This window comes from Lingula anatina, chromosome 5 (assembly GCF_051362555.1).
Source record: "Lingula anatina isolate TDL-2025a chromosome 5, LinAna3.0, whole genome shotgun sequence".
NCBI lineage: Eukaryota > Metazoa > Brachiopoda > Lingulata > Lingulida > Lingulidae > Lingula > Lingula anatina.
The window spans coordinates 17,152,681-17,160,504 of record NC_141771.1 but is presented as its reverse complement, the minus strand read 5'-3'; the positions used below and the strand labels follow the sequence as shown (position 1 = coordinate 17,160,504).

General features: G+C 36.8%; 1 protein-coding gene across 2 annotated transcripts in view; it reads left to right on the top strand.

Annotated features, from left to right (window-relative positions):
- The first annotated feature begins 226 nt into the window (after window positions 1–226).
- The window catches only part of LOC106159890 (histone deacetylase 4-like), a 79,670-nt gene continuing 72,072 nt past the window's right edge, over window positions 227–7,824 (top strand). The window contains exon 1 of one of the 2 annotated variants that reach the window (XM_087012563.1): window positions 227–312. The gene's annotated coding sequence lies outside the window, so the exon portion shown is untranslated. The remainder of the gene's footprint in view (window positions 313–7,824) is intronic. The other variant, XM_087012564.1, reaches the window with a different exon arrangement.

The window sequence follows — 7,824 nt, the reverse complement described above, 5'->3', positions numbered from 1 at the left end:
TTTTTGTGCGTAAAATGTAGTAAATACTAATGATTGGCTTACGTAAAATTAGAACAAATAAACAAACAACTGGATATTCTTTAAAAGTTTAACCCTCGGCTAGAACAGGTGGCAGCCCCGAAAAGCTCCCTTTCTCTCAACACAGGCCACTGCATTGTTGTTTATCAGTTCTATTTATATCCTCGCGTGCGCTCGATTTACGCCAATGAATAGAGTGCCTATTTTTAGAACGGATTGACGACAATTATCACGTGACTTCGCTTGCAATGGCGACTGTTTGTGAGGCCTGAGCTCGATAGCGATTGAATTTCGGTGAGTTTTCACGCTTTTATCATTCATATCTGCTTGTGTATCAACAGTGCATCAATTAACAAGATATTGGAGGTGATTTGGAGTGCGCTTGTATGCGAGTGTGCATTGGGGTTAATCTGAAACGTGGATGTAAACACAACGTGTGCGGTGCATTTGTAAATTTCAATATGTCGATTTCAGGGCCGAGTTTCCTTGTGTGTTTAATCGGGTTATTATGACAAGTAGTAGCGTGCACGTAGGACTTGCAGTCGCTCGGCTGGCTCAGCTGCCCTGGAAAGTTCTGTCGTAATTTATTGCGAAGAAAACCACACCCAGAATCGAAGAATGTGGTTGTCATTCCTATCCCTTAAATTAAATATCTGGCCCCTGTGAATCAGAACGAGCAAAACAATCAGATGTAGGTGATAATGTGTCAATGAGTGACTCCAAGACACCTTCATAGACTTTTTGGTGATTCTACCCTTGGTGATTGACAATACTGAACAATGATTAGAATCACACCTGTATCTCCAAATGTAGGATGTAAGTCTGGACTATTTAGGTCACAGTTGACCTTCGGTGGAAATAGCCGTGCCATCATTGTGATGATTTAAGATAGAAAAAACATATGAGTCATGGCTTAGGCTTGAATTTAACCAGTAACACAAGGTAAAGAAACCTGTATTCCCAGTGGCTACTAGGAGTACATTGGTGACATTTAATTTAGGTTTGGATTATAAAGTAGTACTAGTGGCAACACTTTTGATGTCAATAATGTGTTTGCATTTAGCTTTTGGGTCAGAAAGTGGCAATTTAGAACTGCTTCTAATAAACTTAAAAATAAAGGCTTATTTACATAGTCTCCTCGGTCTTTCTGAAGACTGCCAGTATTTTTTGGTCATTGTTATAAGTCAAAATGTGTAATTGTTTAAAATTGTTTTGTGGAGAAATACTGGCACCTAGCCTTTTTATTGAAAAAAAAAAAAAAAAAAAAATGCTCAGTTGGAATGTGTAAAGCATAGATTTGTTCTTAGCAAATTGAGTAGTAGCCTCTGTAATGTATTGTATGCATGCATTCACTCAGATCTATAAAGAGTAAACCAGTCCTTAGACTGCATCTCTCCAGATGCATTCACAGGACAAATGGACATTTGATTGCATTACATCATGCAAATACGTTATTAGTTGACATATGCTTTTCTTCCAATCTGGCTTGTTATCTATGTTTGATTCACTTTGAAATTGCTTAACATACCTAACTTGGAGAAAAAAAAGGGGTTAAAACAGACAGCAAAAATTTATTGTGAAATTTATGTCAAAGTATGACGTAAAAGAAAATCCACAGACTACAGTGATATTCATTAAGATGAAACAAATCTTTTGTTTCACAAAACTTGAAGGGGAAAATGTTTTGGAAAAGTATTTTTGTGTTATTACTCACTGTAGCAGATTAACTACTTTGCCAAGTCATGTTGTCCAGAACCTGTTAACTAGAACATTTCTCACCACAAAGCAAGAGAAAGCAGAATTTTATAATTTGTATAAGAAACTGGATTAATTTGAATACTAGCACCCTCTTTATGCATGTTAAATTTGATGTCTTTTGACTTTATTGGAGGCAACACAATGGTGAGTGCAACTGAACCAACATTAGCCTTAACCTTGGGGAAACCTTTTATATGGCAATCAGTGGGACATTGCAGTTTTATTTATTGTGACTGCATGATTTCATAGCAAACGGTTCAGTGCCTCAAGGCTGCCCTCTTAACGGTTTAAAGTGTTTCTAACCTGAATCGGTTATGTAGGTTTTTAATGTTAAAACTGCAATGCAGTGGACAGGCCCAAGTGACAATGTTTCATCTTATCTCTGTCTCTCTCCCCTGCCCCCCTCCTCTCCCTTAGTCCTATAACATGTTTATTGATTGCAGAAATTGATCAAAATGCCCCTTCTGTTAAGATCAGTTCAGGTTAGAATCCTGTGCAACAAGTGTGAACGCAGTCACGGAACAAAGTTTTGTCTAGTGGCTTTCTCACCTCGGGCCTTGCACGTAAATACCTATAACTGCAATTAAAAGCATGTTGAATGCATTAGTCACTGGTAATGTCTCTTAGTTTTATACACTGCTGCATTGTTTGAGGACTGATCTGCATTTTATGCCCTCCCTTCCTGTCGTAAGGCACATTCAGAAATATTCTGATTCCAGTTAGGTGAAGTGACACCATTTCCTGCTATGTGCACGTAGAAATAATTTAATTCATTATTGATACCAGTAAACCACCTAAAAGTGCTATTTAAAAAAGTTACAAGGTGTGCTGAAGGCTTTTGTGTGGTCTGTTTATTGGTGATGTAAGTTAACTACATCTGGATCAAGCTAGACTTGGTATGAACTAACCGCATGATCCTGATTTTACGCCCAACCCCTGACCCAGTTAGCGACTGTCACTGTAATCCTTCTGCATTTGACCAGGAAAAATTTACAATTAGTATTAATTTTCTTTATTGTCCAAATATCCAGGCTGTTGCTTATAATAAATATCTTCTTCACACAAGGCAGTCGTTGTTCTTGTTTTAAATTTAAGCATAAAGGAGTTCAACCAGCAGTTAATCTTTAAACAAAAAATGTTGATGATAGCATAAAAACAGAAAAAATTGGCTGATTTACTGTACTTGCATCATGAAGGCAACACATCAATGCTTTGATTGTCTGAGTTATGATGGGATGTCTCTTCCATGTCCTCCCATTGCACTGAGTTTTTATAACGGACAGGTATATTTAAAACCTTTAAAATATTCACATGCTGCTATTTCAACATGATCAACTTGTGCAGAGAAAAAAATTTGCTGTATGATTGGTAATGTCCGAAAATGATTTATCTAAAAATATTTTTGCGGCTTTGATCCGAGGAGTAAAATTATATTGCATGCCTCATCGCTTTATTGTCGAGAATTCCGCATATTTTTCAGGTGTTCCAGTACTTTAATAGTTCACAGTGATTTTCATTTACTTAAATAGTTGGAGGTTCATGGTGATTTCCCCCCGAAGCATCTGAACGGGAAATGTCAGCGATTTTGCCACCTGTTACTAATGACCACATTGCATGCCTCTACCTCATAGGGCTTTTTCCCACTGAAACTGATGTTCTACGTAGTTCGATCCAACACTGTGGGGACTCTCACTGAATGCAATCAGATAAACATATTAACACTCCTCTTGTTTCCAATGTTTGTATTATCACCAGCTTTTCTGTATTCTAGTCCACCAAGAGGAGGTGTGTTGGTCTCTAAATCTGACTGCACCCCCATAGAGTTGGATCGCTTTACGTAGAATGTTAGTTTTAATGGGAATGAGTTCATAATGTCACCCTGTGTTTCAGAAGCAACTGGAAAATTTCCACTTTTTTTTCTTGGCTTGTTTCAGGCGACCTCTGAAACTTAAGGTGCATGATGACCAACCAATCAGAATGCCTGTACCAAACTATGCAAGGTCTCATGCATGCTTAATAGCCAAATATTTTCAACGAGGCCAGAATTTTTTGAGACAAAGCACAGTGATGAAAATGCAATAAATGGGGGTAGAGGGGGGGTCAAGTAAAGGAGGCATTGTCCCAACTCCATAGATGCTTTAGGGTTGTAATGAAAGTGAATAAGAAATTGAAATATCTGACGAGGCAGGGAGACTTTTCGAAAGGCCCAATCCCTCATCGAACTAAATGAACTGCCTTCAAATAGAACCTGGTAAAAACCTAGTGAAAAATTCATATATATGCGTTGCATGAAAAGCAAATGAATGATGATCCAAATTTAGACTTGACATCCATTTAATTTGAAATATGTGCGTTAAATATTTCTTGACAGAAGAGGGATGATAATGTCCTGCTTACACTTAAATAACAGAGGTACTTATTACTTACCTTTTTTTGTAGCTCCTTGAAACAGTTTAGAATTTAAATATAATTAATAGGGATTCCCTTCATTTTCTAACCCAGAACTTTACAGTAACTTGAATTGTAATGATCATAATTAGGAGTCCAGGGTGAGAATCTATTGGCAACCTTTGTATGATTGTTGTTAAAAAATATGGTGAAAATTTGAGGATTTAGTGTCTTCAAAATTTTGTCAGAAAACCATTCTCTGCCTACACTATTATTTTCACCTTTAAAATCACATCAAACTTGAAAATGGACCTCTCCATAATTTTGTAAAATTTGTCTTGTAATATGGGTTGGTCGGATTCATGCATTTAAAAATATTAAATTTTTAAGTGACGAAAATTTCCAAGTTTTTACCGTACACTTTGTGAAATATTCAAGTACCTAGACATTTATTTAAAAGCAGAATGTGCAGGTAGATGCAGGGAACATGATTATTGTGCAAAAGCCAGCACAACACAAATTAATGTGTTTACAAATAAACAATATTCACATACTGCTATTTCAACATGATCGTCTTGTCTAGAGAAAGATTTTGCTGATTTTGCTGTTTGATTGGTAATGTCGAAAAATGATTTATCTAAAATTATTTCTGCAGCTTTGATCCGTGGAGGGAGGGAATGCAAGGGAACGCAACCAGGTACTGCATTTTAAATTTTATGGAAAACGTGGACTTGGGAGGTGTGTCTGATGAAAATGGCGATGTGTTCTGGGAAAATTAAAAAAAAACAAAACTGTCATTATGCTGATGAATATTTTAAAGTACTTTGCAATGGATGGGACAAAAGAGAGATCGGATTGGTTTCCTCTGGTTAGATATTAAAATGGCCTGTTGAACTGGGATGCACTATAACTATCACAAATTTGCTGGAATTGCGGCTGAGGAATATTGAAATGGATCTTTAAAGCCTGTAATATCATCATTTGAATTAGATGATGCATTTGGAATTTGGAAATCCTTACAATTTAAACTGAATATTTTTCGCTTAAACGGTAGTACTTTCATTAGCGAAAAAGAAGGAATTACTTTGTTACTGTGTAAGATAATACTGAGTTTTTCTATCCAATACATGTCTTAAGATGTAAGTTGATGGAGAAAGTTTTTTTTTTTATTATTTGCCAGTTTGGCATTTGCTGTGATAAATTGCTTACATAATCAGAAATAATGGCAACGAAAAGTCAGAAAGCCAGTGGGTGCAGAATCTCTGTAATGTCTTTAAGACAAGATACATCGCTGTCTAGAATCAATAAGGAAATTCCTTTCTCCCCAGTTTCATACGTTGACCATGTTCTAAATAGGACAAGCTTTGCATTCACTGAAGTCTTGCTGACGCAAAACTGTGTTTGGTCTAACGTCATGAGCCGATTCAAGCTGTCACATTTAAATCACCCAAGTATCAGGTTAGAATTTTAATGCCTTGATGCATGATGTAAATAAAAAATGGCATCTTTTTATTATCTTATGTATTTTAAAAAAATTCCTAACTGTTGAGGTTGAGTAAACAAGCTGCTGCCTTGGTAAGTGATATAACAGCAAAAGATTTACCAGGGTTTCCTGTTTATTTTGTATTACACCAAATGATGGGAGAGCTAAGGTAAGAGCAGCATCTCTCTCTCTCTATGTCTGTCTGTCTCTCTGTCTGTCTGGAAGAAAACATGAAAAATATGCAAAACCTCCAGATAAATTGCTGTTATTAATAGGCGGCTGGCCAGTTACCCATTAATAGGTCCCTTATATATGAATACTAAGAGCAAAAGAGTGAAATGCACTCTTCATGACAAATAAAATTTATTTTTGGATTGTTGGGTAGTGGAATCTTCTGCATTTTCATTTCTAAAAGTAAAATGTTCAAACTTTCCACACTGTGAACCCCTTGGTCAGAGTTAAGTCACTGCATGTCATTAACAGGTTTGCCAGATACTAAAATGAACTAACAGTAAATGAAAATGCTACTTTTTTAGCCAATGGTTTGGTTAAAAATATATTTAGCCAGAATGAAAAATGATGGAAAGTGAGATGAGATCGTAGAACATATATATGCAAACTTTTATTTGCAAGGTCTGATTAATCATACAGAATTTTTTTATAGAAATGCACTCTCTGTGTATGGCCTACTTCTAGGTCAAGTTTAAGTGCAGCCTTGACTGAAAGTTCGGACCAGTTCACACCTGGCTTTAAATTGGAACTTACTAATGGTGGGGGAACAGAGCTTTATGCCCTATTTCCTCTTTCCCACTTGCATGCTAGCATAAAGCAACCCTAGCATTAAGTGGCTATGTATTTTAATGCATGTTTTTTTTTCCAAGAAAGATAAAAAGTGGGTTAGGTGGTGTGGGTGGGGGAGGGGGGGGGGGAGGGTTGCAACCAACAGCTTTGCACCAATGTTTAATGCAAAACCCTGATGTGAATTGGCCTTTGTGACCTTTCAGTCCAACCCCAGGAACTGTTTTTCATTAAATGTGAACTTTTCTAGGCCACAAGTGACGTCAGTGGAGATCTCTTATGACGACGGTGTGGTATAGTGTTTAATTATCCCTTGTTATTTTTTTGTGAAGAGTTAATGTAGTCATAGTAATATGCTGGTATTTCTTTGGGACAATTTTTGTTTCCTTATGGTTAAATGTTTCTTTCATGAAAGTGCCTTGATAACTGTGTTGCAGGGCCCTTATATTGTGATGCATACTTTCGTATAATTTTTTTTTTAAGAATGGAAGTGAACTGATGTAGAATATTCTTACTGTGTGGTATTATTACAGTGTAATAATTGAAGGTTTACTATGTTTGCTATCACCTCATGGTATTCTCTTGATAGAACCTGTTGTTTGTTGCCAAGGTCACATTCAGTCCCCCTATATAACACGTTTTGTCCTACTAGTATCAGGTCAGTGTACAAATTTCTTTAATAAAAAAAGGAATCATAATATTGAAGGGGTGGGGACTCTGTTTTGTTAACACCCTTATACTCCATTAAGCTGTCAATATACCAGTACAGACTGTATAGAGCTCGTATAGGTCCCGTTCCCATAGACATTGCCAGTGTACGCGGATGGACCCAACTCTGAAGGGACTCTTGCTGACTGCAATCAGCTTAACAGATAAACAAGCCTCCTCCCATCATGAAGTAGAATACAGAAAAGGGGGCTGAATATATCCGAGTATATTGGAAACAAGAGGAGGCGTGTCATTCAATTTAGCTGATTGCACTTAACAAGAGTTCCTGCAGAGTTGGGTCGATCCATGTAGATCGATGGTCTCTGTGAGAATGAGGTCTCAGTATGTCACTCACTATGAGAAGGGCTTTTGAATATTTTGCTCATCATGACATATTTGCACCTTTTATGCTAGTCACCTGGAGGTAATCATATTTATGAATTCTTACTGCCCGTTGCCATGGCAATGCCATGGGTATATTGTTAAGAAGAGAGCACCTGGTGAACCAAGAGTAACGATGTAACTTGTTATCGCTCTTTTGGTTGACCTTCAAATTTTGTTTTAGCCTTGATAACTCTAAGAAAATTATATACATTTTTTATGTGAGTTGTGAATAAAGTACATTTATCCCTCGTACCGGATTGTCTTCGTAATATTTTTGGCTGAATAAA